Source organism: Periophthalmus magnuspinnatus, chromosome 17, assembly GCF_009829125.3.
Source record: "Periophthalmus magnuspinnatus isolate fPerMag1 chromosome 17, fPerMag1.2.pri, whole genome shotgun sequence".
Lineage (NCBI taxonomy): Eukaryota > Metazoa > Chordata > Actinopteri > Gobiiformes > Gobiidae > Periophthalmus > Periophthalmus magnuspinnatus.
In genome coordinates, this window is record NC_047142.1 from 8,488,920 (window position 1) to 8,500,637 (window position 11,718).

Consider the following 11,718-nt stretch of genomic DNA (forward strand, 5'->3'; position numbering starts at 1 on the left):
GTACGGGATTTTGGAGCTTTAAACGGTTAAAATGTTGAGTTCTTTCAGAGTCTCTCCTGTTTTGAGATTTGTCTTCAGAGGATTTTCTGTGTGAAACATTTTGTGCTGGAGTTTTATTAAATTTGTACTTTTTATTCAGATATTTTCGAATGTTGTTGTTTTTTTTTCTGTTTTTGTGTTGGTTTTCTTCAGATCTGTTTGATTTCATACATAAATGCTGCAGATTCCGCATACAGTATTCAATAAACATAAGTTAAGAAGCATATACTTGGTTCTAAACTAAAACAGGACTAATCAAGACATAACCCGGGACTAGACCAGGACTAAACCAGGACTAGACCAGGACTAAACCAGGACTAAACCAGCACTAAACCAGGACTAAACCAGGAATGAACCTAGACTATTTTACCAGAGCAACTTGTTTTCCTTGGTTACGAGCTTGGTTACCCTGGCTACACTTTCAGTTACTTTCCATTGCCATTCAGTTTAATGCCGCTGTTGCCGTGACATACAAGTACGTTTGAATGATTTAGCCTGTCATCTTAGACATGTTTTGTTTTGATGACCTTTGAACCATTTTGAACATAAACCAGAAGAAAACAGCTGCCCAACAATACTTTTACTCCATCCATATCGACACGCCACAAAACCAGCGCACGTGGAGCCAGATGAACTTCAGAGGCCAGCGCGGTGCCCCCTATGGACCAATGAGGGGGAGACAAGGGAACTTCCACAGAGCCAGAGACAAAGCAGACCCCTGGAGGACATCGGGTCAGTGCAGTCCTGCTTTAGGCTCATGCTTTTGAACCATGTTATAACAGTGTCCTCTCATTAACGTACTTGGAGCTGTATTCTGAGTGAGGCATGTTTAAGTAATCCTGTAATGTCCTGTATTTTAGGCTTAATACTAAGAAAATTTCAGTTTTCACCTGCCCCCTATCCCCACCCACTGCTTTGTACTTGCTGTGATTATCTTGTAAAGTTTAATTTGGAACATTCCTCAGTGTGGCTTTACAGCAGACCTATTCTGCAAAATCAACTTTTCAGAGCTCATTTACCCTCTGAAATTGTATTTGGAGAGATTGGTTCATTTTTAAATAATCTTTAATCGCTTATTTTGAAGACGCTATTTTGCAGATCTACCCCCGTCTTCACCAGAACTGGTACACGCCCACTGTGACATACGCACTTTGTTTTGTAATTTTATTTTCTTAATCGGTGATACACGTAGGACTCGGCAGTATCACAAAGTCATTTTCGTACAGATGAAAAAAATCTGCAGCTCACTAGTGTGAAGTGCAGCTCTCCATGGGGGGCATGGACAGCATGCGGCGCTTTGTTGTGATGTTTGGTGGTGTTGGGATGTTACATGGTAGCTCCAAAAACTAAATCTGATTTTGCAGAATCTTTCCCATCTTTAAACATAACTTTTCTCAGTATATAAATGTTTTAAGTCACATTGTGGAATCTTCCAAGCAAAGTAGAAACTGCAACTTCATGGAAAAGTTACAGCTTTATAACAGACTCACGTTTTTCAGATGATGTGAGGCCCCCGGAATACTGCCCCCTGGAGGTGATGGGAGGCAGGGTGGAGGTGTGCTGCCCCCTGGAGGAGCAGAGAAGTGCTGCAGATGAGCACTGGGAGATCCTGGAACTATGTCTGAAGCTAAAGGAGTTCGAACTGTGTGAGATGATGGAGGAGACGCCCAAGATACACCCAGGTAAAGATCAGGACTGAACTACGACTAGACCAGGGTTGAACCAGGACTAGCCTAGAACTGAACCGGGACTGAACCGGGATTAGACAAGGACTGAACCAGGACTGAACTAGGACTGAACCAGAGCTAGACCAGGACTTATTCTAAAAATATGTCACAGTACCCATTACTGCTGCATGTGTCACCTCTGTTTGGGGTCCAGTGTTCTTGCTCCAGTGCTGTCTGTGTCCTGCTCTAGAGACACTTCTCTTGGACACTACTGTCTGGTTCTGCTGTAGACTTGTGTTTTGGACTTTATGAATAAGTCAAAGGGCAAACCCAAGATGGCGGAGTTCATGCTTTTGTTCAACTGCTGGTCAAACTCATACTAAAGAGGGCTGTCTTTATCTATAGCACAAGATAAGCCTCAACAAAGAAACACAGGATTTGTCTCTTTGAACAGACGCACATGAATGAAAAAGGAAGAGACATTAGGCTGTGTTACCTAGACTGAACCAGGACTGAACCAGGACTCATCCAGAACTGAACCAGGACTCAAACAGGACTAGAGTAAGACTAGACTAGGACTGAACCAGGGTTAAATTCAATTATCCCACTTGTGTTTGGAAATCTCTCTTCCGATTGACAGATATTTTTTCCCCAGAAGACTACAGTTCTATGACAGTATTCATATTATTATTGCAATATTAGCAATCTGCATGTAGTACAAGTACTTTTACTACAGTATTAGGTCTTTCATTATAGTATAAGTACTTTTACTGCAGTACTAGTACTTTTACTATAGCAATAGTTACTTTTGCTCTTTGCTAAGGGCTGTCCGGTCCCTGTATGACCGGAGCAGGAGCTGTGTTCATTGCCGGCAGTAAGTCAGACCTGTTCCCGGTGCATGTTGGACTCCGCCAGGGCTGCCCTTTGTCACCGGTTCTGTTCATTATATTTATGGACAGAATTTCTAGGCGCAGCCAGGGGCCGGAGGGGGCCTGGTTTGGGAACCACAGGATTTCATCTCTGCTGTTTGCAGATGATGTTGTCCTGATGGCTTCTTCGAGCCAGGACCTGCAGCAGGCACTGGGGCGGTTTGCAGCCGAGTGTGAAGCGGCTGGGATGAGAATCAGCTCCTCCAAATCCGAGGCCATGGTTCTCGACCGGAAAAAGGTGGTTTGCGCTCTCCGGGTGGGTGGTGAGTCTCTGCCCCAAGTGGAGGAGTTCAAGTATCTCGGGGTCTTGTTCACGAGTGAGGGAAGGATGGAGCGTGAGATTGACAGGCGGATCGGTGCAGCGTCTGCAGTGATGCGGTCGCTGTATCGGTCCGTTGTGGTAAAGAAGGAGCTGAGCCGGAAGGCGAAGCTCTCGATTTACCGGTCAATCTACGTTTCTACCCTCACCTATGGTCATGAGCTTTGGGTAATGACCGAAAGGACAAGATCGCGGATACAAGCGGCTGAAATGGGCTTCCTCCGCAGAGTGGCCGGGCGCACCCTTAGGGATAGGGTGAGGAGCTCGGTCACACGGGAGGAGCTCGGAGTAGAGCTGCTGCTCCTACACGTTGAGAGGAACCAGCTGAGGTGGCTCGGGCATCTGCTCAGGATGCCTCCTGGACGCCTCCCTAGGGAGGTGTTCTGGGCATGTCCCACCGGGAGGAGGCCCCGGGGAAGACCCAGGACACGCTGGAGGGACTATGTCTCTCGGCTGGCCTGGGAACGCCTTGGGGTCCCACCGGAGGAGCTGGAGGACGTGTCCGGGGTGAGGGAAGTCTGGGAGTCCCTGCTTAGACTGCTGCCCCCGCGACCCGGCCTCGGATAAGCGGAAGAAAATGGATGGATGGATGGATAGTTACTTTTACTGCAGTACTAGTAGTTTTATTGTAGTACAAGTACCTTTTACTGCAATGTTAGTATTCTTATAGCAGTCCTTTTCTCTCAGCCAGGTGTGGGCCAAACCGTTTCAGAGGCTCAGCGACAAGAGGAAGAGGCCGTGTGCAGAGACGAGCTGCGAACTGACCAATAAATACTATTACTATTATGTCCTTTATGCTAATGATTGATCCATGAGAGATTGTGGACCTATAAGTCCCTCAACAGCTGTAGAAAAGACCAAACTACCAGAACAACTATTCATGCATTTCAGAATTTTTAATACTTTTCCCTCACTAAAAAGGTATAATATGATTGTTTTGATTTGTTATTCGCTATGGCGACCACCCTGATTTTTTATCATTTTGAAGCCCAGGATTGGCCTTTTAAAATGTATTTGAGGATATGCAGTGTAAATAATCGGCCTTTGCTAAAAACAGTACAATTTTTTTCTTGGCAACAGATAACTTCCTGTTTTTCATGTGGTACACCTTTATTTTGAACAGCTATTTCCTGTTTAGCACTTTAGCTTGATATGAAAATAGACCTTAAAGGGCCCATATTACACTATTTTCTGATCTATGTTATAATGTTTCCTCATCACAAACAGACCTGGAGTTGTGTTTGGTTTTATTCACACGTTTAACACACAAACTCTGCATATTTAGGCTGAGTTCTTCTTTCAAACTGAAAACACTCTGTTCCACCTTGTGATGTCATGTGGTAATACAGGAAGTGCTCCATTGTGTTTAAACTCCATACACCATCACTAGAATCATTTGGATGATTTCAGCCCTGGAATTGCCGATCTCTACTGAATAAAAGATAAAATGTAGCTGTTAACTTGAAAACTACCGCTTCATGGCATCACAAGGTGGAACAGAGCATTTGGAGTTTTAGATGAGTAGGCCAAATAATAAAGTGTTACTCAAACAGGTGTGATTGAAACAAAACACAACTCCAGGTATGTTTTTAATGAGGTAACAACATTATAACATGATAACATTGTGGTTCAGTTGTTAAGGCGTAACCATGGCATTTGAAGATTTGCTGCCAAATCTCAAAGTGTCAACCAGTCGTGTCAGTCTGTGGTTCCTGACCTTTTTATCTCACATAACCTCTTAGTACCCCCTAATAACAGTACCAACATTTGTTTAGTAATTATAAATCTGTTTATTAGTATACTGCCAATTAACAATTACTACCAATTAAGGGTTTAAAATGTACTACAAAAATAATATACATTCTAATAGCATTCAATCCCACCTTTCTTTTAAATCTGGACGCATACCCCTGGTTGGGAAATGCTGCTATGGGTCATGAGTTTCACCATCACAGTGTCTTTGGCCCTGCCTTAGCATAAGCTCTAACCTTAACCAAACCGTAACTTTAGGATAGTTTTTCAATGTAAAGTGAATTGGAGTCGATGGAAGCGTGCCCATGCTCACTTCCTGTATGAATCACAGCAGCTAGCGGGTTAGCTATGCACATGGATATATTCAGTTCTATGCCCTAACCTTAACATAAACCCTAACCTGATTTTTGTGCCCATAGGGGAGGCAGGTCCCATGATGTGAGCGACATAGTTTAGCCCCTATAATGTGAGAAATACCCGCCCCCACACACACTTACCTCCTACTACTAGTGCTGCATCTACTATTGCATTTTACTGTGTGTACATGTGGCCTATTTCTTCTCTTCTCACATTTAGCTGCAGGTCATTAAAAAATAAATTTATGGCAAAACAAATGATGTGATGCACATTTGGAGTTAGAGACACAGGACTGGAGGGTTGTGTTCACTTGTTTATTTAGTATTAGGGCAGAAAAACTGAACATAATCCAAAGCAGAGATGATATGATTATGCACACAGGTACAGCAAATCCTCAACTCCTGATTGCTCACTTTTCACATTTCATTTTAATAATCATCACAAAACTGTTAAAACACACGTGTAATATTTCTATCCCTGCACAGGTTGTTTGTAAATGGTAAAGATGTGGTTCGTTTTCAGCCCATATCCTTCAGCTGAACATCTTTGTTTGTATGACAGGTTTTGATGATTCTCTAATGTTGACTTAATCTGGATGGATAATACCTGTTGTAAATATAAGTTATAGTTTTACGCCAATCAAGAACAAAATTTGTAAAGAAAAATTGAAAAATATGTTGAAAATTACAGGAAGTGGAGAGTTCTACTGTTCTTCTATTTCAACAAAATAAAGGTGTTTTCTTATATTTTTATTTGTCAGATAATAATTTCTGTGTACAATACATAGACTATGGTACAACAGAGGATTTCCAACAAGGAAGTACAATTGTAAACCTAAAATATTGGCCCAAAATGTATTTATGTCTTGTAAAAAACTTAAATATAATGAGCTATGTTTTAGTAAAATGGATAGTCCAACCTGTTATAGTTTCAAACTCAGATATGCCCTTCATTTTTGTAATGTGTAGCCATATAATCTTTAAATGTCTTTAAATAACCTAAAAGTGCTGGCTAGTTGTTTCTAAATCATGTTTATACAGTAATCAGGCCATTTGCCATGCTCTTATCGTAAGTTGATCTGAAGTGAAGAGATATGAAAGAGTTTGTTGGTAATGCAGAATGTTATTCATACTCTGCACAATGGCCATTTCCATTGTTTCTCAGTGTTAATGCTAAGTTGTATAAAAAAGGTAAACTCTAATATAATAACACAATTGAACATGTTATAAAGATGACCTGGGTATTTTTAGGTGTAGTGTAGCGACCATATGCCTGTGTCGCTTCGAGAGGAGTCCGGGTCCAGTACCTCGTTCTGACGCGCTATTATTTGGAAGAACTGAATGACTCACGAAGTGCGTTTTATGGTGTTTTAATCAGTTGGTTCCAGTGTCTAAGCAGGTTACACATACAAAGATGGTAAGTTGTAGGCCTACAGAAACTGGTATGGTAACAAGCAGAAAAATAAAGCGGTCAACGAAAAATACGGCTACCCGGCGTCTCCCCTCTCCACCTGTCAGACAGAAGGAAACCCGGTGCCTTTGTACGTCCCAGCACGTCACCCTTGCCCACATGAACCCCGCCCCTTACGCATTGCCACAGCAACTAACACATCATATGGCTCCTACACAACCAGCCCCTTAATTATTACATAATAATTACCACAATTACAATCAGTAATACAAATAGGAGACATAAACATGTAGAAACAACATTGATGCTCACACTTAAGTGTCCACTCTGAACAATGTTCATGGGAAAGTGTCCAAACCCATATGGTAAGTTCAGTCAAACTGATTTAAGTCCAAAGTCAAAAAAGTAATCCACAAAAACCGAGCCATTTAAAAAGGGGTCCAAAAAGGCAAGATCAAAGGATAAAAATACTACTGAAGCCAGCACGTCCTTAGCCAGCCTCAGCCTCCTGCAGCAAACAGAGTTTTGTGATGGGCCGGTCCAGACAGCTAGTCCTTGTTTTTATCTGCACCCGACGAACAAATCCTCAACATCAAGACTGAAAGCCATCTGTGTCCTCCTGTATCCTTGCATTTCCACTTCCACTGTACGTTCCTGCTGCTCCTTCGTGAGATTAGAATGTTCTAAGCTCAACTTTAACTCTCTCCTTTCCTTCATACAGGACCGAAGCCACTCTTTAAACTTTAGAATCCAGGCAACTGACTTCTTAAGGCGCGTCCAAGTAGAAAAATACTGAACCAGGCGAGACACTGGTTCCTCCTTTGTCTGTACAGCATTTACTGTGACAATCTTCTTCACCTCAGGATCTTCAGGGGAAAGCTGACCGATGTTCTGTGGACTGACAGGCCACTGACTCTCCGGCTGTAACAAGAAGTGAGGGCCTGACTGCCACGTAGGATGCTTAAGTAGTGTTTCAGCTTTCAAACCCCTAGAGGCTATGTCTGCAGGATTACTGTCAGTGACCACATATCTCCACTGTGCAGGACTGGATGCCTTAAGGATTTGTGAGACCCGGTTTGCCACAAATACTTTGTATCGTGAGGTTTCATTTCGAATGTATTTCAGCACTGACTCACTGTCTGTCCAGAATACTGAGTCCAGAAGATCCATCTGCAGCTCCCTTTTACAAAGCATATCCATACGGCTAGCCATAGTTGCGGCTATAAGCTCCATCCTTGGTATGGTCAAAGATTTGAGGGGAGCAACTCGTGACTTTCCCATCACAAATGCAGTGTGTTGCTCAGAATTCTTATTCTTTAACAGCAGGTAAGTTACGGTTCCATATCCACTCTCGCTGGCGTCACAGAAATGATGTAGCTGAGCTGTGGAGACTTCTCCAAAGTGTGGCGGCTTCAGACACCTACTCACTTTGTAATTTTCCAGCAGGTGGAGCTGTTCCATGAATTCTGACCACTGCTTTGAGATTGAATCGGGAATAGTGTCGTCCCATCCCACCTTTATTCTGCACAGGTCTCTCAGGATTTTCTTTGCCGTCAAAATCACAGGGCTCAGCATTCCCAGAGGATCGTAAATGGAGGCGATGATGGAAAGTATACCTCGTCTGGTACTTGGTCTATCCTTGAGCCTGACATTGAACTTGAATGAGTCCGATTTGATAGACCATTCCACTCCTAGCACTCTCTCCACAAACACAGAATCCAACTCCATGTTAAACAGTTCCATGCATTTTGCTTGGTGTTGCAAAGGAATGGCATCCATCACGGCAGGTCTGTTACTTCTCCACTTAGTAAGACAAAACCCTCCTTTAGAGCACAAGTCGACTAGTTCCTTGTATAACGAGAGTGCTTGTTCCTCTGTAGCCACCGAGACAAGGCAATCATCCACATAAAAACAGTCATACAGCGCGCTTACTGTATCCTGACTGTAGAGGTGCCCATAGTCCTCTGCACATCTCCTGAGGGCATAGTTTGCGCAGCTAGGTGACGATGTAGCCCCAAACAAGTGCACTTTCATCCGGTACACATCAGGTACTAGCTCCAGATCACCGTCCCGCCACCAGAGGAACCTCAGCAGGTCCAAGTCGTCGGGAGTGACTCGCACTTGGTGGAACATAGACTCAATGTCAGCCATTATCATCACTGACTCCTTTCTGAAGCGGGTCACCACCCCGATCAAAGAGCTGGTCAGATCTGGACCTTGCAAGAGTTGAGCATTCAATGATTTTCCTTGGTAAGAAGCTCCACAATCAAACACGACTCTTAACTTTCCTTTGGTGGGATGGTAAACACCATGATGTGGGATGTACCACACTTTTCCATCTCCACGAATCAGCTCCTCTTCGGGTACCTTCTCAGCGTAACGTCTGTGCAGCAGCTCCTCCATAAACATTTTGTATTCACAGAAAAATGTTGGGTCTTTCTGCAGCTTTAGTTTGAGATGTTTTAAACGCTGCTCAACCATTTTCCTGTTATTTGGCATGCAAGTGGTGCTGCGCCGCAGTGGCAAACTGATCTGATAATGGCCATCCAGGTGTTTTACAGAAGTGGTGACGGATTCCATGAACTTTAAATCTTCTCTTGACATGGCAGGCTGCTCATCCAGACTGTTCTCTGGAAAGTCATTTATAAACTGCTGCTGCCATAACTCATCCAGCTGAACAACAGAAACACGATTAACAGTTATGTTTGGCTGCTCACTGTCCATCTCTTCACTGCCTCCGCCCAGTGGTCCATTTACTGTCCATCCCAGCATCGTTCTAGTGGCAAACGGTCCTCCATCCACACTACAAACCACCTCCAACGGCTCCAGAGCTCTTGGCACGTTGGTTCCTATCAAGAGCTCGATTCCTGCATTGATGTGTGGCAAATGAATGTGTCTCAAGTGAGGCCATTGCTTAATATCCCTTTTTGTTGGGATATTTCCTTTACATACTGGCATGGACTCCTGCGTGTAGGCTTTGGGCAACCCGAGGAACTCTTCTCCATCTAATGCCGCAACCTCCAGTCCAGACACCATGTTGCTATTAACAACCTTCTCGTGGCCCATCGTCCGTAGAAGAATATGCCCTTTTCTTCCTGTTATGTTAAGTTTATGTAGCAGGCTCTCAGTGCAAAACACTGCAGTACTTCCTTGGTCCAAGAACGCATACGTGGTAATTATTCTGCTTCCCATTTTGGACTTAACTTGAACTGGAACGATAGGTAGTTTGCAGTCTTGGTCTCCAGCCCCTGTAAGGCCACTCGACACCAGAATGTTGCAAGCCTCCGTGCTGCGTTCACTCATTGCACCAGGCATTCTCTCTTTGTGGAGGACAGTGGGATGTCTCAGGCTGCACTTTGAACAGGACAACCTTTTACGGCAATGCTTGCTTATGTGCCCTGTGCACAAACAACTAAAGCAAATACCGTTCTCCTTCAGGAAGTCCATCCTTTTCTCATGTGCCATTTTTCCCAACTGTGCACAATTAGCCAATGTATGTCCTGCTCCACAACAGATGCAAACATTACCTTCCGGTGTCTTTATTTCCTTTTCATTTCTTGAAGACCAAGGCTTGTTCCCTGCTGGACCAACGGTGGTAGCAAAGCTGGTACCTTTCGCTCGAAGTTGTGGCTTAGGTTTGTTTAATTTATTTAATATGGGAGGATCTTGAATGTTTCCAAAGACTGGATCGGTGAGTATGCGCACTTGTTTTCCAATGAAATCAGCAATATCTCGAAATTGAGCTCTTCGTTTCTGCCGTTCCTGGAGCTCGCAGGCGTGGCTCCGCCACCTGTCTCTGAGCTTATAAGGCAGCTTCTTTATTATGCTTAACATGTTAGAAGGCATGTCCAAATCATGGAGATACTGTACATCCTCCATAGCATTACAGCATCCTCTAAGAAACAGGCTGTAGTCCTGCAGCATCTTTACATCTTCAGTTTTAATCGGAGGCCACGACAGAGCTTTGTCCATGTAACAAGACGCCACCTTTTGCTCATCACCGAACTGTTGCATTAATAAACTCTTAGCTTTTGTGTAGCCTTGTTCTGGATTCATGTATTGGCAACTCCTGACTAGTTCTTTTGCATGGCCTCTTGTATGCTGTTCCAGGAAGTACAAACGATCAGAATCATTTGACGTGTTCCTCTCAACTCCATTTTCAAATGCTTTTATAAATGTGTGGTATTTCAGAGGATTACCATCAAATACGGGGATCTCTCTTTTTGGCAGAGCTGCAAGGCATTGCTGTTGTATTAGCAAAGTTGTTATTTCATTTTGTCTTTCCATAATGCCAAAAACATAGTTTTTATTGTCCATATTCAGTGCATTTGTGTCGATATCTGAGGTAAGTTGTCCGTGCTGTGAAATAACTGGCTCTGCACCGTACATTAAACATTGGGAGACTTGTCTGTTAGTTGTAATTGTAGCATTTGCTATACCAGTCTGTTTTATTGAAGGCACTTTGTGCTTGTTTATTGTTGTACTTTGTTTTGCAGATGCTGGTGTGAAAATAGGTGCATTCACATTTAATGGCGGTTTCAGATAGGAATTCATTCCATCTGATACTCTTGAAGTTCCTTTTCCACTTGTTATACTTTGAGTTCTGAGAATTTCCAGTTTTGCCATTTTTTCTGCCATTTCAGTTTCAAGTTGTAATTTTTCCTTCCTTTTTCGCAGCCGCTCTTCCTCTTCCTCTAGTGCATGTCTCTCATTGAGTAGCTGTTGTCTTGCAGCTAATGCAGCTAGCTCAGCTTCAGCCTTTAGGCGTGCAGAAGAGGCTGTAGAGAGCAGGGACTGTGAGGTTTTATTATTCCCAGCATTTGAAGCGCTGTCTCCTGGTTCTACGTCATCTTCTGTTAAAAACTTGTCAGACATTTTTACCATATTTGATTCAAAACACATAAATTCTTCATTTTCAGTAAAAACTTGTTCATGTGTATTTCGTTGTGGATTTTCCCTTGGTTCAGTGCATGTAATTTCATCCATTTCATTTAAACCTTGTTCATTTGAGTTTTGTTCAGTGTTCTCAATCCATTGTTTTGCATCATTTTGAAATGTTTCTGTATATTTCATTATGCTTGCAAACCATTCATTTTGTTTGACAACTTCATCTTGAGGCATTAAAGGCAAAAGTTCACTCTGAACAGTATTGGCATAGTCACACCATTTATTCAATGTCACCAGAGAATCCTTTACTTGATACACATTTTCCTCTTGTTTCATGAGAGCTTTTATGGCAGGTATC